This window comes from Pongo abelii, chromosome 14 (genome assembly GCF_028885655.2).
Source record: "Pongo abelii isolate AG06213 chromosome 14, NHGRI_mPonAbe1-v2.0_pri, whole genome shotgun sequence".
In the NCBI taxonomy this organism is placed as follows: Eukaryota; Metazoa; Chordata; class Mammalia; order Primates; family Hominidae; genus Pongo; species Pongo abelii.
The window spans coordinates 16,340,124-16,363,110 of NC_071999.2; positions in this window are offsets into that span (position 1 = coordinate 16,340,124).

Consider the following 22,987-nt stretch of genomic DNA (forward strand, 5'->3'; position numbering starts at 1 on the left):
CTATACAGACAGGAAAAAGAATCAGGGTCAGACGCAGGCTACAGTGTGAATGAAACTTGAAGTCATCAGGCCCATTAAGAGAATAAACAGTTAATGGAATACTATACAGCCAGGAAAAGGAATGAGGGTCAGACGCAGGCTGCGGCATGGGTGAAAAGTGAAGACATCACGCACAGTGGGAGAAGAGACCCACAAAGAAATACCATATAGCCAGGAAAAAGTATGAGGGTCAGACACAGGCTGCAGTGTGGATGAACCTTGAAGGCATCAGGCCCAGTGAGACAAGAGACACACTATGGAAGAGTATACAGCCAGGAAAAGGAATGAGGGTCAGACGCATGCTGCGGCATGGGTGAACGTTGAAGCCATCAGGCCAAGTGGGAGAAGAGACCCACAATGGAATACTATACAGCCAGGAAAAGGAATGAGGGTCTGATGCAGGCTGCGGCATGGGTGAACCTTGAACACATCAGGCCCGGTGGGAGAAGAGACACACAATGGAATACTATATGGCCAGCTAAAACGAATGAGGCTCAGATGCAGGCTGCAGTGTGAATGAACCTGGAAGATCTCAGGCCCAGTGAAGGAAGAGACACACAATGGAATACCATAGAGCAAGGAAAAGAAATGAATGTCAGATGCAGGCTGCAGTGTGAACGAACGTTGAACACATCAGGCCCAGTGAGAGAAGAGACACACAATGGAGTACTACACAGCCAGGAAAAGGAATGAGGGTCAGAGGGAGGATGCAGCGTGGAGGAACATTGAAGACCTCAGGCCTATTGAGAGAAGAGACACACAATGGAATACTACACAGCCAGGAAAAGAAATGAGGGTCAGACACAGGCTGCAGTGTTAGTGAACTTGGAAGACATCAGGCCCAGTAAGAGAAGACACACACAATGGAATGCTATACAGCCAGTAAAAAGAATGACGGTCAGACACAGGCTGCAGTGTTAATGAACCTTGAAGACATCAGACCCAGTGAGAGAAGAGACAAAAAATGGAATACTATACAGCCAGGAAAAGGAAAGAGTATTAGATGCAGGCTGCAGAAAGAAGGAAATTTGAATACATCAGGCCCAGTGAGAGAAGAGACACGCAATGGAATACTACACAGCCAGGAAAAAGAATGAGGGTCAGAAGCAGGCTGCGGCATGGGTGAACCTTGAAGACAAAAGGCCCAGTGAGAAAAGAGACACACAATGGAATACTATACAGCCAGGAAAAGGAATGAGGGTCAGATGCAGGCTGTGGCATGGGTGAACCTTGAAGACATCAGGCCCAGTGGGAGAAGAGACACACAATGGAATACTATATGGCCAGCAAAAACGAATGAGGCTCAGATGCAGGCTGCAGTGTGAATGAACCTGGAAGATCTCAGGCCCAGTGAAGGAAGAGACACACAATGGAATACCATAGAGCAAGGAAAAGGAAAGGGGTTCAGAAGCAGGCTGCGGCATGGGTGAACATTCAAGACATTTGGCTCAGTGAGAGAAGAGACACACAATGGAATACTATACAGCCAGGAAAAGGAATGAGGGTCAGACGCAGGATGCAGTGTGAATGAAACTTGAAGACATCAGGCCCTGTAAGAGAAGAGACACTCAATGGAATACTACAGAGCCAGGAAAGGGAATGAGGGTCAGATGCAGGCTGCAGCGTGGATGAACCTTCAAGACCTCAGGCCTAGTGAGAGAAGAGACACACAATGGAATACTAAACAGCCAGGAAAAGGAATGAGGGTCAGACACAGGCTGCAGTGTGAGTGAACCTGGAAGACATCAGGCCCAGTAAGAGAAGAGACACACAATGGAATACTATACAGCCAGGAAAAGGAATGAGGGTCAGATGCAGGCTGCGGCATGGGTGAACCTTGAAAACATCAGGCCCAGTGGGAGAAGAGACACACAATGGAATACTATATGGCCAGTTAAAACGAATGAGGGTCAGATGCAAGCTGTAGTGTGAATGAACCTGGAAGATCTCACGCCCAGTGAAGGAAGAAACACACAATGGAATACCATACAGCCAGGAAAAGGAATGAGGGTCAGACGCAGGCTGCGGCGTGGGTGAACTTTGAAGTCATCAGGCCAAGTGGGAGAAGAGAGAAACAATGGACTACCATAAAGCCAGGAAAAGGAATGAAGGTCAGACGCAGGCTGCGGCATGGATGAACCTTGAAGACATCAGGCCCAGTGGTAGAAGAGACACACAATGGAATACTATACATCCAGGAAAAGGAATGAGGGTCAGACGCAGGCTGCGGCATGGGTGAACTTTGAAGACATCAGGCCAAGTGGGAGAACAGACAAACAATGGAATACCATAAAGCCAGGAAAGGGAATGAAGGTCAGACGCAGGCTGCGACATGGGTGAACCATGAAGACATCAGGCCCAGTGGTAGAAGAGACACACAATGGAATACTATACAGACAGGAAAAAGAATCAGGGTCAGACGCAGGCTACAGTGTGAATGAAACTTGAAGTCATCAGGCCCAGTAAGAGAATAAACAGTTAATGGAATACTATACAGCCAGGAAAAGGAATGAGGGTCAGACGCAGGATGCGGCATGGGTGAAAAGTGAAGACATCACGCACAGTGGGAGTAGAGACCCACAACGAAATACCATATAGCCAGGAAAAAGTATGAGGGTCAGACACAGGCTGCAGTGTGGATGAACCTTGAAGGCATCAGGCCCAGTGAGACAAGAGACACACTATGGAATAGTATACAGCCAGGAAAAGGAATGAGGGTCAGACGCATGCTGCGGCATGGGTGAACGTTGAAGCCATCAGGCCAAGTGGAAGAAGAGACACACAATGGAATACTATACAGCCAGGAAAAGGAATGAGGGTCTGATGCAGGCTGCGGCATGGGTGAACCTTGAACACATCAGGCCCGGTGGGAGAAGAGACACACAATGGAATACTATATGGCCAGCTAAAACGAACGAGCGTCAGATGCAGGCTGCAGTGTGAATGAACCTGGAAGATCTCAGGCCCAGTGAAGGAAGAGACACACAATGGAATACCATCCAGCGAGGAAAAGGAATGAGGGTCAGACGCATGCTGCGGCATGGGTGAACGTTGAAGCCATCTGGCCCAGTGGGAGAAGAGACACACAATGGAATACTATACAGCCAGGAAAAGGAATGAGGGTCTGATGCAGGCTGCGGCATGGGTGAACCTTGAACACATCAGGCCCGGTGGGAGAAGAGACACACAATGGAATACTATATGGCCAGCTAAAATGAACGAGCGTCAGATGCAGGCTGCAGTGTGAATGAACCTGGAAGATCTCAGGCCCAGTGAAGGAAGAGACACACAATGGAATACCATAGAGCAAGGAAAAGGAAAGAGGTTCAGAAGCAGGCTGCGGCATGGGTGAACATTCAAGACATTTGGCTCAGTGAGAGAAGAGACACACAATGGAATACTATACAGCCAGGAAAAGGAATGAGGGTCAGACGCAGGATGCAGTGTGAATGAAACTTGAAGACATCAGGCCCTGTAAGAGAAGAGACACTCAATGGAATACTACAGAGCCAGGAAAGGGAATGAGGGTCAGATGCAGGCTGCAGCGTGGATGAACCTTCAAGACCTCAGGCCTAGTGAGAGAAGAGACACACAATGGAATACTAAACAGCCAGGAAAAGGAATGAGGGTCAGACACAGGCTGCAGTGTGAGTGAACCTGGAAGACATCAGGCCCAGTAAGAGAAGAGACACACAATGGAATACTATACAGCCAGGAAAAGGAATGAGGGTCAGATGCAGGCTGCGGCATGGGTGAACCTTGAAAACATCAGGCCCAGTGGGAGAAGAGACACACAATGGAATACTATATGGCCAGTTAAAACGAATGAGGGTCAGATGCAAGCTGTAGTGTGAATGAACCTGGAAGATCTCACGCCCAGTGAAGGAAGAAACACACAATGGAATACCATACAGCCAGGAAAAGGAATGAGGGTCAGACGCAGGCTGCGGCGTGGGTGAACTTTGAAGTCATCAGGCCAAGTGGGAGAAGAGAGAAACAATGGACTACCATAAAGCCAGGAAAAGGAATGAAGGTCAGACGCAGGCTGCGGCATGGATGAACCTTGAAGACATCAGGCCCAGTGGTAGAAGAGACACACAATGGAATACTATACATCCAGGAAAAGGAATGAGGGTCAGACGCAAGCTGCAGCATGGGTGAACTTTGAAGACATCAGGCCAAGTGGGAGAACAGACAAACAATGGAATACCATAAAGCCAGGAAAGGGAATGAAGGTCAGACGCAGGCTGCGACATGGGTGAACCATGAAGACATCAGGCCCAGTGGTAGAAGAGACACACAATGGAATACTATACAGACAGGAAAAAGAATCAGGGTCAGACGCAGGCTACAGTGTGAATGAAACTTGAAGTCATCAGGCCCAGTAAGAGAATAAACAGTTAATGGAATACTATACAGCCAGGAAAAGGAATGAGGGTCAGACGCAGGATGCGGCATGGGTGAAAAGTGAAGACATCACGCACAGTGGGAGTAGAGACCCACAACGAAATACCATATAGCCAGGAAAAAGTATGAGGGTCAGACACAGGCTGCAGTGTGGATGAACCTTGAAGGCATCAGGCCCAGTGAGACAAGAGACACACTATGGAATAGTATACAGCCAGGAAAAGGAATGAGGGTCAGACGCATGCTGCGGCATGGGTGAACGTTGAAGCCATCAGGCCAAGTGGGAGAAGAGACACACAATGGAATACTATACAGCCAGGAAAAGGAATGAGGGTCTGATGCAGGCTGCGGCATGGGTGAACCTTGAACACATCAGGCCCGGTGGGAGAAGAGACACACAATGGAATACTATATGGCCAGCTAAAACGAACGAGCGTCAGATGCAGGCTGCAGTGTGAATGAACCTGGAAGATCTCAGGCCCAGTGAAGGAAGAGACACACAATGGAATACCATCCAGCGAGGAAAAGGAATGAGGGTCAGACGCATGCTGCGGCATGGGTGAACGTTGAAGCCATCTGGCCCAGTGGGAGAAGAGACACACAATGGAATACTATACAGCCAGGAAAAGGAATGAGGGTCTGATGCAGGCTGCGGCATGGGTGAACCTTGAACACATCAGGCCCGGTGGGAGAAGAGACACACAATGGAATACTATATGGCCAGCTAAAATGAACGAGCGTCAGATGCAGGCTGCAGTGTGAATGAACCTGGAAGATCTCAGGCCCAGTGAAGGAAGAGACACACAATGGAATACCATAGAGCAAGGAAAAGGAAAGAGGTTCAGAAGCAGGCTGCGGCATGGGTGAACATTGAAGACATTAGGCCCAGTGAGAGAAGAGACACACAATGGAATACTATACAGCCAGGAAAAGGAATGAGGGTCAGACGCAGGATGCAGTGTGAATGAAACTTGAAGACATCAGGCCCTGTAAGAGAAGAGACACTCAATGGAATACTACAGAGCCAGGAAAGGGAATGAGGGTCAGATGCAGGCTGCAGCGTGGATGAACCTTCAAGACCTCAGGCCTAGTGAGAGAAGAGACACACAATAGAATACTAAACAGCCAGGAAAAGGAATGAGGGTCAGACACAGGCTGCAGTGTGAGTGAACCTGGAAGACATCAGGCCCAGTAAGAGAAGAGACACACAATGGAATACTATACAGCCAGGAAAAGGAATGAGGGTCAGATGCAGGCTGCGGCATGTGTTAACCTTGAAAACATCAGGCCCGGTGGGAGAAGAGACACACAATGGAATACTATATGTCCAGTTAAAACGAATGAGGGTCAGATGCAGGCTGCAGTGTGAATGAACCTGGAAGATCTCACGCCCAGTGAAGGAAGAGACACACAATGGAATACCATTCAGCCAGGAAAAGGAATGAGGGTCAGACGCAGGCTGCGGCGTGGGTGAACTTTGAAGTCATCAGGCCAAGTGGGAGAAGAGACAGACTATGGAATACCATAAAGCCAGGAAAAGGAATGAAGGTCAGACGCAGGCTGCGGCATGGGTGAACCTTGAAGACATCAGGCCTAGTGGTAGAAGAGACACGCAATGGAATACTATACATCCAGGAAAAGGAATGAGGGTCAGACCCAGGCTGCGGCATGGGTGAACTTTGAAGACATCAGGCCCAGTGGGAGAAGAGACACACAATGGAATACTATACATCTAGAAAAAGGAATGAGGGTCAGATGCAGGCTGCAGTGGGAATGAACATGGAAGACATCAGGCCCAGTAAGAGAAGAGACACACAATGGAATACTATACAGACAGGAAAAGGAATGAGGGTCAGACGCAGGCTACAGTGTGAATGAAACTTGAAGTCATCAGGCCCAGTAAGAGAATAAACAGTCAATGGAATACTATACAGCCAGGAAAAGGAATGAGGGTCAGACGCAGGCTGCGGCATGGGTGAAAAGTGAAGACATCACGCACAGTGGGAGAAGAGACCCACAACGAAATACCATACAGCCAGGAAATGGAATGAGGGTCAGACACAAGCTGCAGTGTGGATGAACCTTGAAGGCATCAGGCCCAGTGAGACAAGGGACACACTATGGAATAGTATACAGCCAGGAAAAGGAATGAGGGTCAGACGCATGCTGCGGCATGGGTGAACGTTGAAACCATCAGGCCCAGTGGGAGAAGAGACACACAATGGAATACTATACAGCCAGGAAAAGGAATGAGGGTCTGATGCAGGCTGCGGCGTGGGTGAACCTTGAACACATCAGGCCCGGTGGGAGAAGAGACACACAATGGAATACTATATTGCCAGCTAAAACGAATGAGGCTCAGATGCAGGCTGCAGTGTGAATGAACCTGGAAGTTCTCAGGCCCACTGAAGGAAGAGACACACAATGGAATACCATAGAGCAAGGAAAAGAAATGAATGTCAGATGCAGGCTGCAGTGTGAACGAACGTTGAACACATCAGGTCCAGTGAGAGAAGAGACACACAATGGAGTACTACACAGCCAGGAAAAGGAATGAGGGTCAGAGGGAGGATGCAGCGTGGAGGAACATTCAAGACCTCAGGCCTAGTGAGAGAAGAGACACACAATGGAATACTACACAGCCAGGAAAAGAAATGAGGGTCAGACACAGGCTGCAGTGTTAGTGAACTTGGAAGACATCAGGCCCAGTAAGAGAAGACACACACAATGGAATGCTATAGAGGCAGTAAAAAGAATGACCGTCAGACACAGGCTGCAGTGTTAATGAACCTTGAAGACATCACACCCAGTGAGAGAAGAGACACAAAATGGAATACTCTACAGCCAGGAAAAGGAAAGAAGATCAGATGCGGGTTGCAGAGTGAAGGAAATTTGAATACATCAGGCCCAGTGAGAGAAGAGACACGCAATGGAATACTACACAGCCAGGAAAAAGAATGAGGGTCAGAAGCAGGCTGCGGCATGGGTGAACCTTGAAGACAAAAGGCACAGTGAGAAAAGAGACACACAATGGAATACTATACAGCCAGGAAAAGGAATGAGGGTCAGATGCAGGCTGCGGCATGGGTGAACCTTGAAAACATCAGGCCCGGTGGGAGAAGAGACACACAATGGAATACTATATGGCCAGTTAAAACGAATGAGGGTCAGATGCAGGCTGCAGTGTGAATGAACCTGGAAGATCTCACGCCCAGTGAAGGAAGAAACACACAATGGAATACCATACAGCCAGGAAAAGGAATGAGGGTCAGACGCAGGCTGCGGCGTGGGTGAACTTTGAAGTCATCAGGCCAAGTGGGAGAAGAGAGAAACAATGGACTACCATAAAGCCAGGAAAAGGAATGAAGGTCAGACGCAGGCTGCGGCATGGATGAACCTTGAAGACATCAGGCCCAGTGGTAGAAGAGACACACAATGGAATACTATACATCCAGGAAAAGGAATGAGGGTCAGACGCAGGCTGCGGCATGGGTGAACTATGAAGACATCAGGCCAAGTGGGAGAACAGACAAACAATGGAATACCATAAAGCCAGGAAAGGGAATGAAGGTCAGACGCAGGCTGCGACATGGGTGAACCATGAAGACATCAGGCCCAGTGGTAGAAGAGACATACAATGGAATACTATACAGACAGGAAAAAGAATCAGGGTCAGACGCAGGCTACAGTGTGAATGAAACTTGAAGTCATCAGGCCCATTAAGAGAATAAACAGTTAATGGAATACTATACAGCCAGGAAAAGGAATGAGGGTCAGACGCAGGCTGCGGCATGGGTGAAAAGTGAAGACATCACGCACAGTGGGAGAAGAGACCCACAAAGAAATACCATATAGCCAGGAAAAAGTATGAGGGTCAGACACAGGCTGCAGTGTGGATGAACCTTGAAGGCATCAGGCCCAGTGAGACAAGAGACACACTATGGAAGAGTATACAGCCAGGAAAAGGAATGAGGGTCAGACGCATGCTGCGGCATGGGTGAACGTTGAAGCCATCAGGCCAAGTGGGAGAAGAGACCCACAATGGAATACTATACAGCCAGGAAAAGGAATGAGGGTCTGATGCAGGCTGCGGCATGGGTGAACCTTGAACACATCAGGCCCGGTGGGAGAAGAGACACACAATGGAATACTATATGGCCAGCTAAAACGAATGAGGCTCAGATGCAGGCTGCAGTGTGAATGAACCTGGAAGATCTCAGGCCCAGTGAAGGAAGAGACACACAATGGAATACCATAGAGCAAGGAAAAGAAATGAATGTCAGATGCAGGCTGCAGTGTGAACGAACGTTGAACACATCAGGCCCAGTGAGAGAAGAGACACACAATGGAGTACTACACAGCCAGGAAAAGGAATGAGGGTCAGAGGGAGGATGCAGCGTGGAGGAACATTGAAGACCTCAGGCCTATTGAGAGAAGAGACACACAATGGAATACTACACAGCCAGGAAAAGAAATGAGGGTCAGACACAGGCTGCAGTGTTAGTGAACTTGGAAGACATCAGGCCCAGTAAGAGAAGACACACACAATGGAATGCTATACAGCCAGTAAAAAGAATGACGGTCAGACACAGGCTGCAGTGTTAATGAACCTTGAAGACATCAGACCCAGTGAGAGAAGAGACAAAAAATGGAATACTATACAGCCAGGAAAAGGAAAGAGTATTAGATGCAGGCTGCAGAAAGAAGGAAATTTGAATACATCAGGCCCAGTGAGAGAAGAGACACGCAATGGAATACTACACAGCCAGGAAAAAGAATGAGGGTCAGAAGCAGGCTGCGGCATGGGTGAACCTTGAAGACAAAAGGCCCAGTGAGAAAAGAGACACACAATGGAATACTATACAGCCAGGAAAAGGAATGAGGGTCAGATGCAGGCTGTGGCATGGGTGAACCTTGAAGACATCAGGCCCAGTGGGAGAAGAGACACACAATGGAATACTATATGGCCAGCAAAAACGAATGAGGCTCAGATGCAGGCTGCAGTGTGAATGAACCTGGAAGATCTCAGGCCCAGTGAAGGAAGAGACACACAATGGAATACCATAGAGCAAGGAAAAGGAAAGGGGTTCAGAAGCAGGCTGCGGCATGGGTGAACATTCAAGACATTTGGCTCAGTGAGAGAAGAGACACACAATGGAATACTATACAGCCAGGAAAAGGAATGAGGGTCAGACGCAGGATGCAGTGTGAATGAAACTTGAAGACATCAGGCCCTGTAAGAGAAGAGACACTCAATGGAATACTACAGAGCCAGGAAAGGGAATGAGGGTCAGATGCAGGCTGCAGCGTGGATGAACCTTCAAGACCTCAGGCCTAGTGAGAGAAGAGACACACAATGGAATACTAAACAGCCAGGAAAAGGAATGAGGGTCAGACACAGGCTGCAGTGTGAGTGAACCTGGAAGACATCAGGCCCAGTAAGAGAAGAGACACACAATGGAATACTATACAGCCAGGAAAAGGAATGAGGGTCAGATGCAGGCTGCGGCATGGGTGAACCTTGAAAACATCAGGCCCAGTGGGAGAAGAGACACACAATGGAATACTATATGGCCAGTTAAAACGAATGAGGGTCAGATGCAAGCTGTAGTGTGAATGAACCTGGAAGATCTCACGCCCAGTGAAGGAAGAAACACACAATGGAATACCATACAGCCAGGAAAAGGAATGAGGGTCAGACGCAGGCTGCGGCGTGGGTGAACTTTGAAGTCATCAGGCCAAGTGGGAGAAGAGAGAAACAATGGACTACCATAAAGCCAGGAAAAGGAATGAAGGTCAGACGCAGGCTGCGGCATGGATGAACCTTGAAGACATCAGGCCCAGTGGTAGAAGAGACACACAATGGAATACTATACATCCAGGAAAAGGAATGAGGGTCAGACGCAGGCTGCGGCATGGGTGAACTTTGAAGACATCAGGCCAAGTGGGAGAACAGACAAACAATGGAATACCATAAAGCCAGGAAAGGGAATGAAGGTCAGACGCAGGCTGCGACATGGGTGAACCATGAAGACATCAGGCCCAGTGGTAGAAGAGACACACAATGGAATACTATACAGACAGGAAAAAGAATCAGGGTCAGACGCAGGCTACAGTGTGAATGAAACTTGAAGTCATCAGGCCCAGTAAGAGAATAAACAGTTAATGGAATACTATACAGCCAGGAAAAGGAATGAGGGTCAGACGCAGGATGCGGCATGGGTGAAAAGTGAAGACATCACGCACAGTGGGAGTAGAGACCCACAACGAAATACCATATAGCCAGGAAAAAGTATGAGGGTCAGACACAGGCTGCAGTGTGGATGAACCTTGAAGGCATCAGGCCCAGTGAGACAAGAGACACACTATGGAATAGTATACAGCCAGGAAAAGGAATGAGGGTCAGACGCATGCTGCGGCATGGGTGAACGTTGAAGCCATCAGGCCAAGTGGGAGAAGAGACACACAATGGAATACTATACAGCCAGGAAAAGGAATGAGGGTCTGATGCAGGCTGCGGCATGGGTGAACCTTGAACACATCAGGCCCGGTGGGAGAAGAGACACACAATGGAATACTATATGGCCAGCTAAAACGAACGAGCGTCAGATGCAGGCTGCAGTGTGAATGAACCTGGAAGATCTCAGGCCCAGTGAAGGAAGAGACACACAATGGAATACCATCCAGCGAGGAAAAGGAATGAGGGTCAGACGCATGCTGCGGCATGGGTGAACGTTGAAGCCATCTGGCCCAGTGGGAGAAGAGACACACAATGGAATACTATACAGCCAGGAAAAGGAATGAGGGTCTGATGCAGGCTGCGGCATGGGTGAACCTTGAACACATCAGGCCCGGTGGGAGAAGAGACACACAATGGAATACTATATGGCCAGCTAAAATGAACGAGCGTCAGATGCAGGCTGCAGTGTGAATGAACCTGGAAGATCTCAGGCCCAGTGAAGGAAGAGACACACAATGGAATACCATAGAGCAAGGAAAAGGAAAGAGGTTCAGAAGCAGGCTGCGGCATGGGTGAACATTGAAGACATTAGGCCCAGTGAGAGAAGAGACACACAATGGAATACTATACAGCCAGGAAAAGGAATGAGGGTCAGACGCAGGATGCAGTGTGAATGAAACTTGAAGACATCAGGCCCTGTAAGAGAAGAGACACTCAATGGAATACTACAGAGCCAGGAAAGGGAATGAGGGTCAGATGCAGGCTGCAGCGTGGATGAACCTTCAAGACCTCAGGCCTAGTGAGAGAAGAGACACACAATAGAATACTAAACAGCCAGGAAAAGGAATGAGGGTCAGACACAGGCTGCAGTGTGAGTGAACCTGGAAGACATCAGGCCCAGTAAGAGAAGAGACACACAATGGAATACTATACAGCCAGGAAAAGGAATGAGGGTCAGATGCAGGCTGCGGCATGTGTTAACCTTGAAAACATCAGGCCCGGTGGGAGAAGAGACACACAATGGAATACTATATGTCCAGTTAAAACGAATGAGGGTCAGATGCAGGCTGCAGTGTGAATGAACCTGGAAGATCTCACGCCCAGTGAAGGAAGAGACACACAATGGAATACCATTCAGCCAGGAAAAGGAATGAGGGTCAGACGCAGGCTGCGGCGTGGGTGAACTTTGAAGTCATCAGGCCAAGTGGGAGAAGAGACAGACAATGGAATACCATAAACCCAGGAAAAGGAATGAAGGTCAGACGCAGGCTGCGGCATGGGTGAACCTTGAAGACATCAGGCCTAGTGGTAGAAGAGACACACAATGGAATACTATACATCCAGGAAAAGGAATGAGGGTCAGACGCAGGCTGCGGCATGGGTGAACTTTGAAGACCTCAGGCCCAGTGGGAGAAGAGACACACAATGGAATACTATACATCTAGAAAAAGGAATGAGGGTCAGATGCAGGCTGCAGTGGGAATGAACATGGAAGACATCAGGCCCAGTAAGAGAAGAGACACACAATGGAATACTATACAGACAGGAAAAGGAATGAGGGTCAGACGCAGGCTACAGTGTGAATGAAACTTGAAGTCATCAGGCCCAGTAAGAGAATAAACAGTCAATGGAATACTATACAGCCAGGAAAAGGAATGAGGGTCAGACGCAGGCTGCGGCATGGGTGAAAAGTGAAGACATCACGCACAGTGGGAGAAGAGACCCACAACGAAATACCATACAGCCAGGAAATGGAATGAGGGTCAGACACAAGCTGCAGTGTGGATGAACCTTGAAGGCATCAGGCCCAGTGAGACAAGGGACACACTATGGAATAGTATACAGCCAGGAAAAGGAATGAGGGTCAGACGCATGCTGCGGCATGGGTGAACGTTGAAACCATCAGGCCCAGTGGGAGAAGAGACACACAATGGAATACTATACAGCCAGGAAAAGGAATGAGGGTCTGATGCAGGCTGCGGCGTGGGTGAACCTTGAACACATCAGGCCCGGTGGGAGAAGAGACACACAATGGAATACTATATTGCCAGCTAAAACGAATGAGGCTCAGATGCAGGCTGCAGTGTGAATGAACCTGGAAGTTCTCAGGCCCACTGAAGGAAGAGACACACAATGGAATACCATAGAGCAAGGAAAAGAAATGAATGTCAGATGCAGGCTGCAGTGTGAACGAACGTTGAACACATCAGGTCCAGTGAGAGAAGAGACACACAATGGAGTACTACACAGCCAGGAAAAGGAATGAGGGTCAGAGGGAGGATGCAGCGTGGAGGAACATTCAAGACCTCAGGCCTAGTGAGAGAAGAGACACACAATGGAATACTACACAGCCAGGAAAAGAAATGAGGGTCAGACACAGGCTGCAGTGTTAGTGAACTTGGAAGACATCAGGCCCAGTAAGAGAAGACACACACAATGGAATGCTATAGAGGCAGTAAAAAGAATGACCGTCAGACACAGGCTGCAGTGTTAATGAACCTTGAAGACATCACACCCAGTGAGAGAAGAGACACAAAATGGAATACTCTACAGCCAGGAAAAGGAAAGAAGATCAGATGCGGGTTGCAGAGTGAAGGAAATTTGAATACATCAGGCCCAGTGAGAGAAGAGACACGCAATGGAATACTACACAGCCAGGAAAAAGAATGAGGGTCAGAAGCAGGCTGCGGCATGGGTGAACCTTGAAGACAAAAGGCACAGTGAGAAAAGAGACACACAATGGAATACTATACAGCCAGGAAAAGGAATGAGGGTCAGATGCAGGCTGCGGCATGGGTGAACCTTGAAAACATCAGGCCCGGTGGGAGAAGAGACACACAATGGAATACTATATGGCCAGTTAAAACGAATGAGGGTCAGATGCAGGCTGCAGTGTGAATGAACCTGGAAGATCTCACGCCCAGTGAAGGAAGAAACACACAATGGAATACCATACAGCCAGGAAAAGGAATGAGGGTCAGACGCAGGCTGCGGCGTGGGTGAACTTTGAAGTCATCAGGCCAAGTGGGAGAAGAGAGAAACAATGGACTACCATAAAGCCAGGAAAAGGAATGAAGGTCAGACGCAGGCTGCGGCATGGATGAACCTTGAAGACATCAGGCCCAGTGGTAGAAGAGACACACAATGGAATACTATACATCCAGGAAAAGGAATGAGGGTCAGACACAGGCTGCGGCATGGGTGAACTATGAAGACATCAGGCCAAGTGGGAGAACAGACAAACAATGGAATACCATAAAGCCAGGAAAGGGAATGAAGGTCAGACGCAGGCTGCGACATGGGTGAACCATGAAGACATCAGGCCCAGTGGTAGAAGAGACATACAATGGAATACTATACAGACAGGAAAAAGAATCAGGGTCAGACGCAGGCTACAGTGTGAATGAAACTTGAAGTCATCAGGCCCATTAAGAGAATAAACAGTTAATGGAATACTATACAGCCAGGAAAAGGAATGAGGGTCAGACGCAGGCTGCGGCATGGGTGAAAAGTGAAGACATCACGCACAGTGGGCGAAGAGACCCACAAAGAAATACCATATAGCCAGGAAAAAGTATGAGGGTCAGACACAGGCTGCAGTGTGGATGAACCTTGAAGGCATCAGGCCCAGTGAGACAAGAGACACACTATGGAAGAGTATACAGCCAGGAAAAGGAATGAGGGTCAGACGCATGCTGCGGCATGGGTGAACGTTGAAGCCATCAGGCCAAGTGGGAGAAGAGACCCACAATGGAATACTATACAGCCAGGAAAAGGAATGAGGGTCTGATGCAGGCTGCGGCATGGGTGAACCTTGAACACATCAGGCCCGGTGGGAGAAGAGACACACAATGGAATACTATATGGCCAGCTAAAACGAATGAGGCTCAGATGCAGGCTGCAGTGTGAATGAACCTGGAAGATCTCAGGCCCAGTGAAGGAAGAGACACACAATGGAATACCATAGAGCAAGGAAAAGAAATGAATGTCAGATGCAGGCTGCAGTGTGAACGAACGTTGAACACATCAGGCCCAGTGAGAGAAGAGACACACAATGGAGTACTACACAGCCAGGAAAAGGAATGAGGGTCAGAGGGAGGATGCGCGTGGAGGAACATTGAAGACCTCAGGCCTATTGAGAGAAGAGACACACAATGGAATACTACACAGCCAGGAAAAGAAATGAGGGTCAGACACAGGCTGCAGTGTTAGTGAACGTGGAAGACATCAGGCCCAGTAAGAGAAGACACACACAATGGAATGCTATACAGCCAGTAAAAAGAATGACGGTCAGACACAGGCTGCAGTGTTAATGAACCTTGAAGACATCAGACCCAGTGAGAGAAGAGACAAAAAATGGAATACTATACAGCCAGGAAAAGGAAAGAGTATTAGATGCAGGCTGCAGAAAGAAGGAAATTTGAATACATCAGGCCCAGTGAGAGAAGAGACACGCAATGGAATACTACACAGCCAGGAAAAAGAATGAGGGTCAGAAGCAGGCTGCGGCATGGGTGAACCTTGAAGACAAAAGGCCCAGTGAGAAAAGAGACACACAATGGAATACTATACAGTCAGGAAAAGGAATGAGGGTCAGATGCAGGCTGTGGCATGGGTGAACCTTGAAGACATCAGGCCCAGTGGGAGAAGAGACACACAATGGAATACTATATGGCCAGCAAAAACGAATGAGGCTCAGATGCAGGCTGCAGTGTGAATGAACCTGGAAGATCTCAGGCCCAGTGAAGGAAGAGACACACAATGGAATACCATAGAGCAAGGAAAAGGAAAGGGGTTCAGAAGCAGGCTGCGGCATGGGTGAACATTCAAGACATTTGGCTCAGTGAGAGAAGAGACACACAATGGAATACTATACAGCCAGGAAAAGGAATGAGGGTCAGACGCAGGATGCAGTGTGAATGAAACTTGAAGACATCAGGCCCTGTAAGAGAAGAGACACTCAATGGAATACTACAGAGCCAGGAAAGGGAATGAGGGTCAGATGCAGGCTGCAGCGTGGATGAACCTTCAAGACCTCAGGCCTAGTGAGAGAAGAGACACACAATGGAATACTAAACAGCCAGGAAAAGGAATGAGGGTCAGACACAGGCTGCAGTGTGAGTGAACCTGGAAGACATCAGGCCCAGTAAGAGAAGAGACACACAATGGAATACTATACAGCCAGGAAAAGGAATGAGGGTCAGATGCAGGCTGCGGCATGGGTGAACCTTGAAAACATCAGGCCCAGTGGGAGAAGAGACACACAATGGAATACTATATGGCCAGTTAAAACGAATGAGGGTCAGATGCAAGCTGTAGTGTGAATGAACCTGGAAGATCTCACGCCCAGTGAAGGAAGAAACACACAATGGAATACCATACAGCCAGGAAAAGGAATGAGGGTCAGACGCAGGCTGCGGCGTGGGTGAACTTTGAAGTCATCAGGCCAAGTGGGAGAAGAGAGAAACAATGGACTACCATAAAGCCAGGAAAAGGAATGAAGGTCAGACGCAGGCTGCGGCATGGATGAACCTTGAAGACATCAGGCCCAGTGGTAGAAGAGACACACAATGGAATACTATACATCCAGGAAAAGGAATGAGGGTCAGACGCAGGCTGCGGCATGGGTGAACTTTGAAGACATCAGGCCAAGTGGGAGAACAGACAAACAATGGAATACCATAAAGCCAGGAAAGGGAATGAAGGTCAGACGCAGGCTGCGACATGGGTGAACCATGAAGACATCAGGCCCAGTGGTAGAAGAGACACACAATGGAATACTATACAGACAGGAAAAAGAATCAGGGTCAGACGCAGGCTACAGTGTGAATGAAACTTGAAGTCATCAGGCCCAGTAAGAGAATAAACAGTTAATGGAATACTATACAGCCAGGAAAAGGAATGAGGGTCAGACGCAGGATGCGGCATGGGTGAAAAGTGAAGACATCACGCACAGTGGGAGTAGAGACCCACAACGAAATACCATATAGCCAGGAAAAAGTATGAGGGTCAGACACAGGCTGCAGTGTGGATGAACCTTGAAGGCATCAGGCCCAGTGAGACAAGAGACACACTATGGAATAGTATACAGCCAGGAAAAGGAATGAGGGTCAGACGCATGCTGCGGCATGGGTGAACGTTGAAGCCATCAGGCCAAGTGGGAGAAGAGACACACAATGGAATACTATACAGCCAGGAAAAGGAATGAGGGTCTGATGCAGGCTGCGGCATGGGTGAACCTTGAACACATCAGGCCCGGTGGGAGAAGAGACACACAATGGAATACTATATGGCCAGCTAAAACGAACGAGCGTCAGATGCAGGCTGCAGTGTGAATGAACCTGGAAGATCTCAGGCCCAGTGAAGGAAGAGACACACAATGGAATACCATCCAGCGAGGAAAAGGAATGAGGGTCAGACGCATGCTGCGGCATGGGTGAACGTTGAAGCCATCTGGCCCAGTGGGAGAAGAGACACACAATGGAATACTATACAGCCAGGAAAAGGAATGAGGGTCTGATGCAGGCTGCGGCATGGGTGAACCTTGAACACATCAGGCCCGGTGGGAGAAGAGACACACAATGGAATACTATATGGCCAGCTAAAATGAACGAGCGTCAGATGCAGGCTGCAGTGTGAATGAACCTGGAAGTTCTCAGGCCCAGTGAAGGAAGAGACACACAATGGAATACCATAGAGCAAGGAAAAGGAAAGAGGTTCAGAAGCAGGCTGCGGCATGGGTGAACATTGAAGACATTAGGCCCAGTGAGAGAAGAGACACACAATGGAATACTATACAGCCAGGAAAAGGAATGAGGGTCAGACGCAGGATGCAGTGTGAATGAAACTTGAAGACATCAGGCCCTGTAAGAGAAGAGACACTCAATGGAATACTACAGAGCCAGGAAAGGGAATGAGGGTCAGATGCAGGCTGCAGCGTGGATGAACCTTCAAGACCTCAGGCCTAGTGAGAGAAGAGACACACAATAGAATACTAAACAGCCAGGAAAAGGAATGAGGGTCAGACACAGGCTGCAGTGTGAGTGAACCTGGAAGACATCAGGCCCAGTAAGAGAAGAGACACACAATGGAATACTATACAGCCAGGAAAAGGAATGAGGGTCAGATGCAGGCTGCGGCATGTGTTAACCTTGAAAACATCAGGCCCGGTGGGAGAAGAGACACACAATGGAATACTATATGTCCAGTTAAAACGAATGAGGGTCAGATGCAGGCTGCAGTGTGAATGAACCTGGAAGATCTCACGCCCAGTGAAGGAAGAGACACACAATGGAATACCATTCAGCCAGGAAAAGGAATGAGGGTCAGACGCAGGCTGCGGCGTGGGTGAACTTTGAAGTCATCAGGCCAAGTGGGAGAAGAGACAGACAATGGAATACCATAAACCCAGGAAAAGGAATGAAGGTCAGACGCAGGCTGCGGCATGGGTGAACCTTGAAGACATCAGGCCTAGTGGTAGAAGAGACACACAATGGAATACTATACATCCAGGAAAAGGAATGAGGGTCAGACGCAGGCTGCGGCATGGGTGAACTTTGAAGACATCAGGCCCAGTGGGAGAAGAGACACACAATGGAATACTATACATCTAGAAAAAGGAATGAGGGTCAGATGCAGGCTGCAGTGGGAATGAACATGGAAGACATCAGGCCCAGTAAGAGAAGAGACACACAATGGAATACTATACAGACAGGAAAAGGAATGAGGGTCAGACGCAGGCTACAGTGTGAATGAAACTTGAAGTCATCAGGCCCAGTAAGAGAATAAACAGTCAATGGAATACTATACAGCCAGGAAAAGGAATGAGGGTCAGACGCAGGCTGCGGCATGGGTGAAAAGTGAAGACATCACGCACAGTGGGAGAAGAGACCCACAACGAAATACCATACAGCCAGGAAATGGAATGAGGGTCAGACACAAGCTGCAGTGTGGATGAACCTTGAAGGCATCAGGCCCAGTGAGACAAGGGACACACTATGGAATAGTATACAGCCAGGAAAAGGAATGAGGGTCAGACGCATGCTGCGGCATGGGTGAACGTTGAAACCATCAGGCCCAGTGGGAGAAGAGACACACAATGGAATACTATACAGCCAGGAAAAGGAATGAGGGTCTGATGCAGGCTGCGGCGTGGGTGAACCTTGAACACATCAGGCCCGGTGGGAGAAGAGACACACAATGGAATACTATATTGCCAGCTAAAACGAATGAGGCTCAGATGCAGGCTGCAGTGTGAATGAACCTGGAAGTTCTCAGGCCCAGTGAAGGAAGAGACACACAATGGAATACCATAGAGCAAGGAAAAGAAATGAATGTCAGATGCAGGCTGCAGTGTGAACGAACGTTGAACACATCAGGTCCAGTGAGAGAAGAGACACACAATGGAGTACTACACAGCCAGGAAAAGGAATGAGGGTCAGAGGGAGGATGCAGCGTGGAGGAACATTCAAGACCTCAGGCCTAGTGAGAGAAGAGACACACAATGGAATACTACACAGCCAGGAAAAGAAATGAGGGTCAGACACAGGCTGCAGTGTTAGTGAACTTGGAAGACATCAGGCCCAGTAAGAGAAGACACACACAATGGAATGCTATAGAGGCAGTAAAAAGAATGACCGTCAGACACAGGCTGCAGTGTTAATGAACCTTGAAGACATCACACCCAGTGAGAGAAGAGACACAAAATGGAATACTCTACAGCCAGGAAAAGGAAAGAAGATCAGATGCGGGTTGCAGAGTGAAGGAAATTTGAATACATCAGGCCCAGTGAGAGAAGAGACACGCAATGGAATACTACACAGCCAGGAAAAAGAATGAGGGTCAGAAGCAGGCTGCGGCATGGGTGAACCTTGAAGACAAAAGGCACAGTGAGAAAAGAGACACACAATGGAATACTATACAGCCAGGAAAAGGAATGAGGGTCAGATGCAGGCTGCGGCATGGGTGAACCTTGAAAACATCAGGCCCGGTGGGAGAAGAGACACACAATGGAATACTATATGGCCAGTTAAAACGAATGAGGGTCAGATGCAGGCTGCAGTGTGAATGAACCTGGAAGATCTCACGCCCAGTGAAGGAAGAAACACACAATGGAATACCATACAGCCAGGAAAAGGAATGAGGGTCAGACGCAGGCTGCGGCGTGGGTGAACTTTGAAGTCACAAGGCCAAGTGGGAGAAGAGAGAAACAATGGACTACCATAAAGCCAGGAAAAGGAATGAAGGTCAGACGCAGGCTGCGGCATGGATGAACCTTGAAGACATCAGGCCCAGTGGTAGAAGAGACACACAATGGAATACTATACATCCAGGAAAAGGAATGAGGGTCAGACGCAGGCTGCGGCATGGGTGAACTATGAAGACATCAGGCCAAGTGGGAGAACAGACAAACAATGGAATACCATAAAGCCAGGAAAGGGAATGAAGGTCAGACGCAGGCTGCGACATGGGTGAACCATGAAGACATCAGGCCCAGTGGTAGAAGAGACATACAATGGAATACTATACAGACAGGAAAAAGAATCAGGGTCAGACGCAGGCTACAGTGTGAATGAAACTTGAAGTCATCAGGCCCATTAAGAGAATAAACAGTTAATGGAATACTATACAGCCAGGAAAAGGAATGAGGGTCAGACGCAGGCTGCGGCATGGGTGAAAAGTGAAGACATCACGCACAGTGGGAGAAGAGACCCACAAAGAAATACCATATAGCCAGGAAAAAGTATGAGGGTCAGACACAGGCTGCAGTGTGGATGAACCTTGAAGGCATCAGGCCCAGTGAGACAAGAGACACACTATGGAAGAGTATACAGCCAGGAAAAGGAATGAGGGTCAGACGCATGCTGCGGCATGGGTGAACGTTGAAGCCATCAGGCCAAGTGGGAGAAGAGACCCACAATGGAATACTATACAGCCAGGAAAAGGAATGAGGGTCTGATGCAGGCTGCGGCATGGGTGAACCTTGAACACATCAGGCCCGGTGGGAGAAGAGACACACAATGGAATACTATATGGCCAGCTAAAACGAATGAGGCTCAGATGCAGGCTGCAGTGTGAATGAACCTGGAAGATCTCAGGCCCAGTGAAGGAAGAGACACACAATGGAATACCATAGAGCAAGGAAAAGAAATGAATGTCAGATGCAGACTGCAGTGTGAACGAACGTTGAACACATCAGGCCCAGTGAGAGAAGAGACACACAATGGAGTACTACACAGCCAGGAAAAGGAATGAGGGTCAGAGGGAGGATGCAGCGTGGAGGAACATTCAAGACCTCAGGCCTAGTGAGAGAAGAGACACACAATGGAATACTACACAGCCAGGAAAAGAAATGAGGGTCAGACACAGGCTGCAGTGTTAGTGCACTTGGAAGACATCAGGCCCAGTAAGAGAAGACACACACAATGGAATGCTATACAGCCAGTAAAAAGAATGACGGTCAGACACAGGCTGCAGTGTTAATGAACCTTGAAGACATCAGACCCAGTGAGAGAAGAGACAAAATATGGAATACTATACAGCCAGGAAAAGGAAAGAGTATTAGATGCAGGCTGCAGAAAGAAGGAAATTTGAATACATCAGGCCCAGTGAGAGAAGAGACACGCAATGGAATACTACACAGCCAGGAAAAAGAATGAGGGTCAGAAGCAGGCTGCGGCATGGGTGAACCTTGAAGACAAAAGGCCCAGTGAGAAAAGAGACACACAATGGAATACTATACAGCCAGGAAAAGGAATGAGGGTCAGATGCAGGCTGTGGCATGGGTGAACCTTGAAGACATCAGGCCCAGTGGGAGAAGAGACACACAATGGAATACTATATGGCCAGCAAAAACGAATGAGGCTCAGATGCAGGCTGCAGTGTGAATGAACCTGGAAGATCTCAGGCCCAGTGAAGGAAGAGACACACAATGGAATACCACAGAGCAAGGAAAAGGAAAGGGTTTCAGAAGCAGGCTGCGGCATGGGTGAACATTCAAGACATTTGGCTCAGTGAGAGAAGAGACACACAATGGAATACTATACAGCCAGGAAAAGGAATGAGGGTCAGACGCAGGATGCAGTGTGAATGAAACTTGAAGACATCAGGCCCTGTAAGAGAAGAGACACTCAATGGAATACTACAGAGCCAGGAAAGGGAATGAGGGTCAGATGCAGGCTGCAGCGTGGATGAACCTTCAAGACCTCAGGCCTAGTGAGAGAAGAGACACACAATGGAATACTAAACAGCCAGGAAAAGGAATGAGGGTCAGACACAGGCTGCAGTGTGAGTGAACCTGGAAGACATCAGGCCCAGTAAGAGAAGAGACACACAATGGAATACTATACAGCCAGGAAAAGGAATGAGGGTCAGATGCAGGCTGCGGCATGGGTGAACCTTGAAAACATCAGGCCCAGTGGGAGAAGAGACACACAATGGAATACTATATGGCCAGTTAAAACGAATGAGGGTCAGATGCAAGCTGTAGTGTGAATGAACCTGGAAGATCTCACGCCCAGTGAAGGAAGAAACACACAATGGAATACCATACAGCCAGGAAAAGGAATGAGGGTCAGACGCAGGCTGCGGCGTGGGTGAACTTTGAAGTCATCAGGCCAAGTGGGAGAAGAGAGAAACAATGGACTACCATAAAGCCAGGAAAAGGAATGAAGGTCAGACGCAGGCTGCGGCATGGATGAACCTTGAAGACATCAGGCCCAGTGGTAGAAGAGACACACAATGGAATACTATACATCCAGGAAAAGGAATGAGGGTCAGACGCAGGCTGCGGCATGGGTGAACTTTGAAGACATCAGGCCAAGTGGGAGAACAGACAAACAATGGAATACCATAAAGCCAGGAAAGGGAATGAAGGTCAGACGCAGGCTGCGACATGGGTGAACCATGAAGACATCAGGCCCAGTGGTAGAAGAGACACACAATGGAATACTATACAGACAGGAAAAAGAATCAGGGTCAGACGCAGGCTACAGTGTGAATGAAACTTGAAGTCATCAGGCCCAGTAAGAGAATAAACAGTTAATGGAATACTATACAGCCAGGAAAAGGAATGAGGGTCAG